Source organism: Hippopotamus amphibius, chromosome 17 (genome assembly GCF_030028045.1).
Source record: "Hippopotamus amphibius kiboko isolate mHipAmp2 chromosome 17, mHipAmp2.hap2, whole genome shotgun sequence".
Lineage (NCBI taxonomy): Eukaryota > Metazoa > Chordata > Mammalia > Artiodactyla > Hippopotamidae > Hippopotamus > Hippopotamus amphibius.
In genome coordinates this window covers 45,056,833-45,068,715 of record NC_080202.1, presented here as the reverse complement: position 1 = coordinate 45,068,715, position 11,883 = coordinate 45,056,833, and positions in this window count along the sequence as shown.

Here is an 11,883-nt window from a genome sequence, read left to right as displayed (position 1 = left end):
AAAAGAGTGGGCTGAATCAGGCAACCCTTCAGGCAGGGCCTTCCCATGATTCCTCTAATCCACTAGTCCCAGGCAGGCAGCCAGGTGTTACTGTGAATAGATGGATCCCCAATGGGCCACGCCAGGTCTGATTGCCATTTCCATGCCTTTGTTTCTATTCTTTTAGTGATTATCCTACAAATTATACCCTATAATTATATATGGGGCATATTGTTTTGGTCTGTACCCTAAAAACTACAGTGTGTGTCAAAGTTAATCCAGGGACTTCCCTGGTGGCGTGGTGGCTAATGCAGGAGATGCTGGTTCAATCCCTGGTCCGAGAATATCCTACATGCCGCGGAGCAACTAAGCCCATGCGCCACAACTACCGAGCCCAAGTGCTGCAACTATTGAAGCCTGCATGCCTAGAGCCCGTGCTCCACAACAAGAGAAGCTGCTGAAATGAGAAGCCTGCGCACTGCAATGGAGAGTAGCCTCCACTTGCCACAACTAGAGAAAGCCCATGTGCAGCAACAAAAACCCAGTGCAGCCAAAAACAAACAAATAAATAAAACTTAAGTGTGGGACTTCCCTGGCGGTCCAGTGGTTAAGATTCCGCGCTTGCAATGTAGGTGGCACAGGTTTGATCCCTGGTAGGGGAACTAAGATCCCACATGCCATCCCACATGCCACACAGCACGGCCAAAAATTTAAAAATTTAAAATTAAAAAAAAAAAGTTAATTTATTCCTTTACTTACTTTCTTCTGGACCAAAGAACACTTTAACTTCATTTATCATTTATGTTGTACATTTTCTCTTCTTTAACCTTACTGGACATTATTATTATTGTTTACATTGTCAATGCTTATTTAGATTTATGTACATATCTTTACTCTTCACTTCTTTAAAAAATTTTAAAACTGGGATGTCCTTCATCACTTTAAGTGTACCATTCAGTGGCTTTGAATATATTCACAAGGTTGTACAACCATCACCACTATATAATTTTATATTTTCATCACCCCAAAAAGAAATCCTGCACTCATTAGCAGTCCCCCTCCATTCCTTTCCCCCTCTACCCCCTGGCAACCACTGATCTACCTTCTGTCTCTATGGATTTGCCTATTCTAGACATTTCATATAAATAGAATCACACAGTATATGACCTTTTGTGTCTGGCTTCTTTCATTTAACATAATGTTTTAAAGATTCATCCATATTATACCATGTGTCCATACTTCATTCCTTTTCATGAGTGAGTAATATTCCATTGGTGGATGTGCCACTTTTGTTTATCCATTCATCTGTTTGGGTTGTCTCCACTTTTGGGCTATTATGAATAATGCTGCAGTGAATGTTTGTGTACAAGTCTTCATTCCTTCTTGCATCTCAGACCTTCCATTTGGCATCACTCTCCTTCTGCTTGAATTGCATCCTTTACAATTTCCTTCAGTGAGGCTCAAGCTTACTTAGTTTTATTAGTTTTGTTTGAAAATTCACTCTTGAACTCTAGGGCAGAAGTTTTCTTTTAGCCTGTTCAAGATATCATCCCACTGTCTTCTGGATTCCATTATTGTGTTGAGAAGGCTGCTCTTAAGATTTTCTTTCTAGATTTGGCATTCAGAAGTTTCATTGTGATGTTTCTACTTGTGGCTTCTGTTTTCTGTATCCTGCTTGGGATTCTTCAGGCTTCTAGAATTTGTGGGTTGATGCCTCATTAGTACTGGAAAATTTGTGGTCATTATGTTTTGAATCTTGCCCTTGTCACAGTCTCTTGTCTTTTCCTTCTTGAACACTGATTAAACTATGATAGACTTTTTAAATGTATCCCCCATGTCTCGCCATCTCTTTTCTCTTTTTGCCCCTCGTTTCCACATTCTGGGTAATATTTTTTTCTCCATCTTCCAATGTCTTTCTGGGATTCCACTTTCTCTTAGGCTTTGCCCTGGAAATTCATAACTCTCTTGTCAAATATCTGTGATATTGTTAAGTACATTTAAAAATCTTTTATATAGCATTTGCAGTTGTTTTCAGTGGGAAGGTGGGTCTGAATAACTTAGCCCATTATTACTGGAGATGGAAGTCCTACCATCCTCATTCCCTCTGCTTCTCATATATTCTCCCTTCCCTGCTGCCCCAAATTGGAGCCATTATCCAGGCCTGCCTCTGCTTCCACCTCTTCCACCAGCCCTTCCCCTTCCTGCCCCCTTTGAGCTTTCCTACCCCAGAACTAGAACTGACTGTCCCTCATTCAGTGGCAGCACCTTGGGCCTTCTCTTGTATGATTTACTTATCAAATTATTTACAGATTGATTTATTACCTCCCCCACTAGATGACCAGCTTAGGGAAGGCAGGAATGGCCATGCCCAGTGGCTCCAAATCCTGACAAATCAGGAGGTGTGGTGGGGATGGGGGAAATTCGGGTTCAGTAGGTTTGAAGCAGTTTCTGGGTCTGCCCAGGCATCTGGGAGTGCAGGTTAAGAACTCCTCCCCGCCCCACTGCTGCATTAAATCCCTACTGGCCCCAACGAACCTCCTCCCCAGAGCTGGAGGCTTCTGGGAGAGGTTGCTTCGGGTGTGGACCCCCCTGGTCTAGTCTGAGATCGCCCTGAGTCGGGCGAGGAGGCTCGAAGGCGACTGCACTGCCTCTAGTCGACAGTAGATGGCAGCACACACATTCTCATTGCAGCCCCGGCAGCTGCGCGCGGACTTCCGTGTGCGGCTGGGACCGAACAGGACAGGAAGGAATGCGACTGCCCCAAGTTGGACCTCCTTTTAGTACCCAGTGTCCAAAACAGAATACGGTAAACAACTTCTCCTCCAACGCTCTCCCTGTCTCCTCTCCCCGTAGGCCCCGTGCTATGGCGATCCCCACCAAATTCCAGTTTCCTGTCCAGTGTTGTTTCTTGCCTAGTCTTTGCCCTTGCTGACTGCCTTCTGAAATGCTTTCAATCCACTCTCCTAACCATTCTTGGTTCAAAATTTTTGTTTGTTTGTTTTGTGAATTGGTTACAAAGATCTTAAACTTTACAGATGATAATGAGTGCCAAGGAAAGTGTGAAAAAGAAGAGTGAGAAAGGTCTTGCCTTACCAGGTATGAGAACAGACTGTGAAGCCTCCAGAATTAAATCGACATAGCATTGCTATGGGAATAGACAAATTGATCAGAACAGAATAGAGACTCCAGAAATAAGTTCCACTACATATGAACTTCTAAGATGTAACATAGGGGGTTGTTCAGTTAATTGGGGAAAAAAAAATTTGCAATAGCAGGCTTTCAAAACGAAAGAAAATAAAACTAGAGGTTTATCCTTACACCATATACACATGAGAACTCTAGATGGATTAAAGTTTTAAATGTAAAAAATAAATTTATTTTACAACTAGTGGATAGATTATTTCTGGAGATCTAATGTACAACATAGTGATTATAGTCAATAATACTGAATTATAAACAAAAAAATGCTGAGAGACTAAATCTTAACTGTCCTCAATACAAAAAAGAAATGGTAAATATGATAAAGGTGTTAGCTAACATTACTGAAGTAATCATATTGCAATATATAAAGATATCAAACCAATACGTTGTACACCTTAAACTTACACAATATGTCAATTATATCAAAGTAATTTCATAAAATCTTGTATGAAAATCTAGACGCCTGCATGTACAATGTAAGAGTGAGACAATGTTAACCAAGACTGAAAACCCAAAGGCTGTAACAGAAAAAAAGAAATGTCACTATGTATGTTAAAAACAACCATTTTTGCAACATACATATATATCAAATGACCATGTTGTACACCTTAAACTTACACAATGTTACATGTCAATTGTATCTCAATAAAACTGGAAAAAGTTCCATTTTTTGGATGGAAAAATAGAACATAAACACAGCTGTTAGATTAACAATAGATTTAGGGGAAAAAACATGTAATACAGTTGGGAAATCATGGGTTAACACCTCTACATACAAAAAGTTCTTACAAATTCAAGACAACCCCTTAGAAAAATGGCAAGGTCATGAAGAGGCAATTCGTGGAAGAACAATAAAAAAATTTAAAAAAAAAGACAATTTCACAAGTAGACAGGGAAATGCAAAATCAAATAACAATAACATGTCACTTTACACCCACCAGACTGACCAAAATCAAATGAGGCCAAGTCGCCACTTCCTGGCAGGAATATGGAGAAAGGTATACCCTTAGATGTTGTTGGATACTGTTGAGGGAAGGAGGTGGTGCAGCCTCTCTGGAAAGTAACCTGACAACATCTATTAAAATTTAAAACACTTCTGCTCTTTAACTGAGCAATCCTGGTCTTGTGAGTTTATCCCATGGAAATAAAACCACCAGTACATAGGGACAAGTGTACAAAGATGCCCAGTGCAGCATTAATGGCATTAATGGCAAAGAGACTGGAAGCAGTGAGTGCCCATCAGTGAGTGGTTGAATGAATGGTGACACAACCACACAATGGAATATTATGCATCTTTAAAAAGAATGAGAGGACTTCCCTGGTGGCACAGTGGTTAAGAATCCGCCTGCCTGTAGAAGTAAATGACAACATATAAAAGTAGTTAAGCTCGGAGTAAGTTTTGTTGTTATAGCATTTCAGTGTTATGGTCAGTGGGCCTGTGTGCAAAAATATGGAACAGTTTCAGGTGATTGAATGTCAGTATCCATTGACTCATAGATTGTGGCCAAATACTCCTCCCAAGTGTTCTCCATGTTTTTTATGTGTCTCCCCAGAAATAGCTGTCAGAATCAGAATCTCAAGCCATGCATTAAATCTTTTGCTTCTGGAGATATTTAATGTATTTATTTTCCGTATTTAATTCTTATCCACAATACTGTTTTTTTAAATAAATTTATTTATTTATTTAAAAAAAAGAAAAGAATCCTCCTACTGATGCAGGGGACACTGGTGGAGCCCTGGCCCCGGAAGATCCTACATGCCACGGAGCAACGAAGTCCATGTGCCACAACTACTGAACCTGCTCTCTAGAGCGCACAAGCCACAACTGCTGAGCCTAAGTGCCACAGCTGCAGAAGCCCATGCGCCTAGAGCCTGTGCTCTGCAGCAAGGGAAGCCACCGCAATGAGAAGCTTGCGTACCACATTGAAGTGTAGCCCCCGCACGCCGCAACTAGAGAAAGCCTGCTCGCAGCAATGAAGACTCAAACACAGCCAAAAATAATAACAGTAATTTTAAAAAGTAAATAAAAATAAAAAGAATGAGAGCTGTACCAATTGTCTTGCAGTGATCCTCATGAGGAATGGTTAAGAAAAGCAAGATGCAGAAAAGTATGAATAATATGACCCTGCTTTTGTGAAACTAACAAAAATATTTCACATACATGTACATATATATGTGTGAGTATACAATTATATGAGCATTTTTTTAAAAAATGAGTGCATACATGTAATTGCCTGGCAGTCTAGTGGTTAGACTCAGCTCTTTCACTGCCAACGGCCTGGGTTTGATCCCTGGTCAGGGAACTAAGATCTCGAAAGCCCTGTGGGCAAAAGGAAAAAAAAGAGTGACTACAAACTGGGTTGTAGATGTGGATTACCTGGTTGGGGAAGAAGGAGAGGGAAAACCAAGTTATTTTTCTAAAAAGAAGACTGCTTTTAAAACATTTTTGGATGATTACACATATATTTAGGTAAATTTATTTATGCTTATGTGTGGAAAAAGCAAATACATTTGTTGAGACTAAAATAGGAAAAAATCAGAATTCCCTGGTGGTGCAGTGGTTAGGACTCTGCACTCTCACTGCTGAGGGCACAGGTTCTATCCCTGGTCAGGGAACTAAGATCCCAGAATCTGTGCAGCCCAAAAAAACAAAACAAAACAAAACAAAACGCCCCATCTATTTCAGACATTTATCATGTTCTATTATGTCGTATGTCTTCTCCTATCAAAAAGAGTTGACCGGGCTTCCTAGGTGGCGCAGTGGTTAAGAATCCGCCTGCCAATGCAGGGGACACAGGTTTGATCCCTGCTCCAGGAAGATCCCACATGCCACGGAGCAACTAAGCCCGTGTGCCAAAAAAAAAAAAAAAGAGTTGACCATTCCTGAGTCAAACCTCTGAACTCACACCATGCCCCTTACAGACTCCTTCCTATCCCTACACCTGACCTGGGGATTTTAAGATCATATTGAAATCATGTCTGTCTCCCCCAAAGTCTGGGTGCTTCTTGGGGTCATGGGCCATTATTATCACACAGGTCAGCCACAGGATGAATATTCCTGAATTCTGCCTAAGTGACTGGTTCATCACTCAGCCTGAAGAACCTGCAGGAGGGAGGTGGAAGCTATGGCCCTGACCTTGTGGAATTTCTTAGAACAGTCGGCCTCAAATTTTCATGGTCATCCCAGAATCATGTTTTGGGAGGTGGGGATGGTATTCGGCTCCGGCAGAACTGGGTAGCGGGGATCTGTAAACTAACCAGGAGAATTTGGGAGGGGCTGAAAGGAAGGAGGAGACGCCAGTCCGTCATATTGTCCTACCAACCTCCCAGACTCCTTCGCACTGGAATCCCTCTTGGCTGAGAGATGCACATGCTGCTGGGAAGGACACTGAGTCAGACCAACTACGGGCCAAGCAAGATGACTGGCCAGAGACGACCTGGAAACTAACCCCATCACCACAAAATCCGAGGCTGCGAGCCACGCGGCAGAGCAGTCCTCCTGGGTTCCCTTACCCTCCTGCTTTCCCCTCCGGGCGCCCCTTCCCAATAAAGTCTTTTGCTCTGTCAGTACGCATGTCTCCTCAGACAATTCATTTCTGAGCGTTAGACAAGAGCCCACTCTTGGGCCCTGGGTCCCCCTTTCTGCAACATTTCCACTTCGCCTCTAAAACCTCTTTCCCCACTTCTTGCGGTAACTCTGCCAGGACTGGCTACACAACACGCAGGGCCCAGTGAAACATGAAAATGTGGAGCCCTTGTTTACAAATGATCAAGAATTTCAAGATGTGACAGCAGAGCATTAAACCAAGCATAGAGCCCTTCTGAGTACATATCCTTGTGCAACTGGCCCTGCCTCTGTCTGGAACTGTCTGCCCCAGTTTATAACAGCCAGCTCTCAGCTCAAATGTCACCTCACCAGAGGTGTCACCTGATTGTCACTGAATTTAAAGTAGCCTCACCCGGTTCCTCTCTATCACATCACTGGATATTATTTTCTTCCCAGCACCTGGCCATATCTGAAATGATCTCATTTGTTTACTGGTGTATTGTCTGTCTCTCCCCACCTCCCATGGCCAGAATATAAACTCGATGAAGGACATTGCCTGCTGGGCTCAGCTTGGTATCTCCAGCCCAGGCACAGCATAAATATTTGATGAATAAAAGAACAAATATGCTAAAACACTCCAGGAAGTTGGTCTAGCATTGGCCACTTACCACAGGGGAATCCAATGGCCAGCAGTGTTTTCTTTTTTTCCTTTGGGCATTGCGAATACATAGACTCCTTTTCTCTCACTGCCTTAATTCTATCCCAAGTCTCACACTTAAGTTCCTGTCTTTCCTCTGAGTGAGCAGGGATGAACAGACCATGTTTGAATCTGATTAGCTGTGTGACCAAGAAGAAATGATTTGACCTTTCTGAGCCTTGCCTCTTCATCTACCTAATGAAGATAATTATGTTATCAGCTATTTAGATGATTTTGAGATTAAATTGTGAAAATTAATAAAGGGAAACCTCACTAAAATGGAGTCCGGAGGACAGAACGGGGAGCTCTCATTCACATGTCACTCCATATTGTCGACTGAAAAAAACAAAAAGCACAACCTAAAAGTTGAGAATTATGTTTTATTTGGTGGACTTTCTGAGGACTTCAAGCCTGAGAGGCAGCCTCTCAGATAGCTCTGAGGGACCACTCTGAAGAGGTGAGGGAGGAGCCAGGATATATAGCAGTTTTGCAACAAAGACCAGGTAGTTGGAATAGCAGATTACTGTTAACTAAAGACAACCAGACATCTCAAGTTAATGAACTTAGTGCTTTTTCTATGTATGGAAGATGTAAGAGTCTGGGCTCATTGAACTCATTCCTTTGATGTGCACCTTAGCTATCCAGGGCCAGTACTGTGTTCTTTCCCATCCTGAGTTCCCTCAGGGGTCACTGTAGGGGTGGCTATAGTGGCCTGATGGCTGCAACATCCTTTGTATACCGATATGGCAGGCAACATTTTTCATTCACAATATGAATATAGATCCCAACAGGAAGAAATGTACCTTCCATCTCTGGCAGGAAGTGACACTACTTTGCTACCACTGGAAAGATTCTCTCCTTGCCTGGCAACAGCACAGCCAATGAAAGACTTCCAAAACTCAGCCAGTTGTGACAATGAAAAGTCATGTTTTGAAGTCCTAGTTTCCTCCAGTGGCCTTTTTGTTTATAACAGTCCCTCCCAACCTCCCCTTCTCCTCTGTAAAAGAATTTCCTCTCCTTTGCTTTATGGGACATGTATGGGGTTTGTTGTAGTTGCTTGAATTGCAATCCTTTGCTGCTCTTGAATAAACTCATTTCGCAAGTAAACCCCCCCACCCAAAAACAAAAAACAAAAAAACCAAACAAACTTTTATGATAACTGGAAGATTTAAATCTCTCAAGCTATCTCCCTTTTCCTTTCCCACATCCTCACCATATACTTTTATAAGATATTTTTGTTAGATCAATATTCAGTTTTTGTATTAGTGTGATTGTAAATATTTTTCACAGTTAAACCATGTTGTATAGCAGGATTGCTATGATTATATTTTTCCCTACAATTTTCCCCCTAAAGTTAATTCCTTTTTTTTCATTTGCTTAGTCTTCTATGTTCCTATTCTGACTTTTCCCATCAAACACTTTAAAGAAGTGTAAATCTCTCTTTCAAACCCACTATATATTCCATTACATTTCTTTTTGCCGACAACGTTCCTGGGGGCCTCTGTCTTCCTGTGTCCTCCTGTTCTCATCTGGGCTGGGTGATTTTAGGACTGCTGCACAGCTGTTATCCTGGAATGTCTCTACACAGTCACCCTGAGAACTCTCTTTGCTTCTTTCTCAGATTAGATATCTGCTTTCTGGATTTCAAGTGTCCCTCTTTCCTGTTTTACTCTTTTGTTTTGCTGTAGAGCATACTTTAGTGATTTCCAGAGAACGAGTACATGGAAAATAATTTTTTTTGATAGCTTGCTGGTCAAAAATGTCATTTTCTCCATAGTTAATTAATGATTTGACTGGATATAGATTTCTGGGTTGGAAACCAGCGTCTTTTAGAATGTTCAGGGTGTTATTCCTCAGCTTCCTCCTCTCTGGTGTTTTGGAGAAGTCCAAGATGATCCCAGTTCTTGATCTTTCATATACAACCTATTTTACTTCTGTGGGAAGCTTAAGGAGCTTCTCTTTGTCCCACGTGTCCTGAGATTTCACAATGCTGTACCTGGCAGCAAGTTACTCTTCATCAATTGTGCTGAGTCCTCTCAACTTGGAAACTAAGGCCCTTAATAGTAGAAAGTGTTCACATTCCCTGCCCACCCCCGCCCTGTTCTTCCTAGATATCCTTCTATTCAGATGTTGGATTGATCCTCATGCTTTTGCATCTGTTCTTTCCTATTTTCCATTTCATCCATTCAACAAATCTTTAATGCTTACTGTGTGCCATTCATTATTCTAGGTCCTGGGGATATAGAAGGGAACAAAAGTGAGAAAAATTCCTGCTCTCATCAAGTTTACGTTTCATATTAGAAAGTGATAAGTATGATGGAGAAAAGTAAAATTAGGAAAAGAGGATAAGAAGTTCAGAATATAGAGCTCTAATTTTAAGTAGGGTGATCAGGAATCTTACTGAGAAACTAACATTTCAATAAAGACCAGAAGATGAGGGGGAAAGCCATGTCAGTGGATATCTGGGAAAAAATAATAGGCAGAAAGAATAGTATATACATTAGCCCCTAAATGGGGACAGGTTGAGTCAGGAGCAAGTCCCATGGGATCAAGGCTTAACCAGGAAGCCAGTGTTTGCAGAGGGGAGGGAAGCAGAGGGCAGAGAGGAAAATGAGGTCTGAGAGGTGAAGTGGTAGTTGGTGGATTTTACTGTGAATGACAAGGGAAAGCCACTGGAGGGTTGGACCAGGCAACTGATGTGATCTGACTATTTTTTAAAATAACCTTTTATGGTTTATTTATTCATTTATTTTTGGCTGCGCTGGGTCTTCATTGCTGCTAGCGGGCTTTCTCTACTTGCGGTGAGCAGGGGCTGCTCTTTGTTGTGGTGTGGTGCGCGGATTTCTCACTGCAGTGGTTTCTCTTGTTGCTGAGCACAGGCTTTAGGTGTGCAGGCTTCAGTAGTTGTGGCACATGGGCTCAGCAGTTGTGGCTCGCGGGCTCTAGAGCTCAGGCTCAGTAGTTGTGGCACACAGGCTTAGTTGCTCTGCAGCATGTGGGATCTTCCCTGACCAGGGATCGAACCCATGTCCCCTGCATTGGCAGGCGGATTCTTAACCACTGTGCCACCAGAGAAGTCCCCTGATTGACTTTCTTTTAACAGGATCACTACAGCTTGAATAGTGTAGGAGGTCATGGTGAAAGCTGAACATTTAGTAACATTTTCTTTTTTTTTTTTTAAGTTTTATTTATTAATTTATTATTTTGGGGGGGGGTACACCAAGTTCAGTCATCTGTTTTTTTACACATATCCCCGTATTCCCTCCCTTCCTTGACTCCCCACCCCGAGTCACCCCCACCCTCCCCGTAGTAACATTTTCTAACGCTTCTATTAGATTTTAAATTTCTGCTTAAGAAATTTTAACTTCCAAAAGTTATTTCTCAATCTCTGAACATTCTTTTTTCTTTTTTGGCATCATATGCTCCCTGATGTGGACCCTTGTTCCCTGATGTGATCATATATCTCTGTAGATGATGATTATAATTCTTTTCAGTTTTCTTTTGCTACCTCCATCATCTATGACTCCTCTGAATTCCTTTTCCCATTGTTTTGTTTTGTTTTTGGATGGGGGTTGTCTCTGTCTTTCCTTTACAAGTTTCCTTCAATGTCTGGTCATCCTTGGCTATCCATTCATACATAAGAGCTGAGTGGAAACTCTGTGTGGATGGGGCTACCTGTGGATGGACTTCTCTGTGGGATATTTGGGCAGGAAGAAGACCTTTATGTTGAGGCGATCCCACCCCACTCCCATTTTTGGTATGAGTAGGTTTTTTTTCCCCACAAAGCCAGCCAATTTTCCAGGGAGGGATCTGCAAATGAAAAATATCACCTGCCACATCAGTAAACAAAGGGTTGCAGCCATCAATCCATCACATTACAGCCTCCCTGAAGGTGAGCCCCGAGGGAACTCTGGTTGGAAACAGAATGCCCACACTGCAACCACCCCTGGTAATGCACCCTGAGGAAACTCAGGATGAGAAAACACAGGATACTGGCCCCAGCTAGCTGAGGTGCATATCCAAAGAATGATTTCGGTGAGCCCAGACTCTTGCATCTTCCCATACATAGAAAAGCTAAATTTCTTAACTTGAGATATCTGATTTTCTCTAATTAATAGTAATGTTTTGATGTTCCAACTTCCTGGTCTTTGTTGCAAAAATTCCTATAGATCCTGGTTCCCCCCTTGCCTCTTCAGAGCAGTCCCTCAGAGTGATCTCAGAGTCCTATCTCCTGGGCTTGATGTCCTCAGAATGTCTGCCGAACAAAACATAACTCTCAACTTTTAGTTGTGCATTTTTTTTTTCAGTTGACAGATCTTATAGTCTGTCATAGGGAAAAGCCTGACTCTCTGACCAAAATGTTGCCTTTTACCAAATCTTCCCATTTCCAGCATGAGATCTCCCTCTTTAGCTGTCACAGATAAGAAGTCTCTCTGATTCAGCCTTTTCAGAGGAGAAT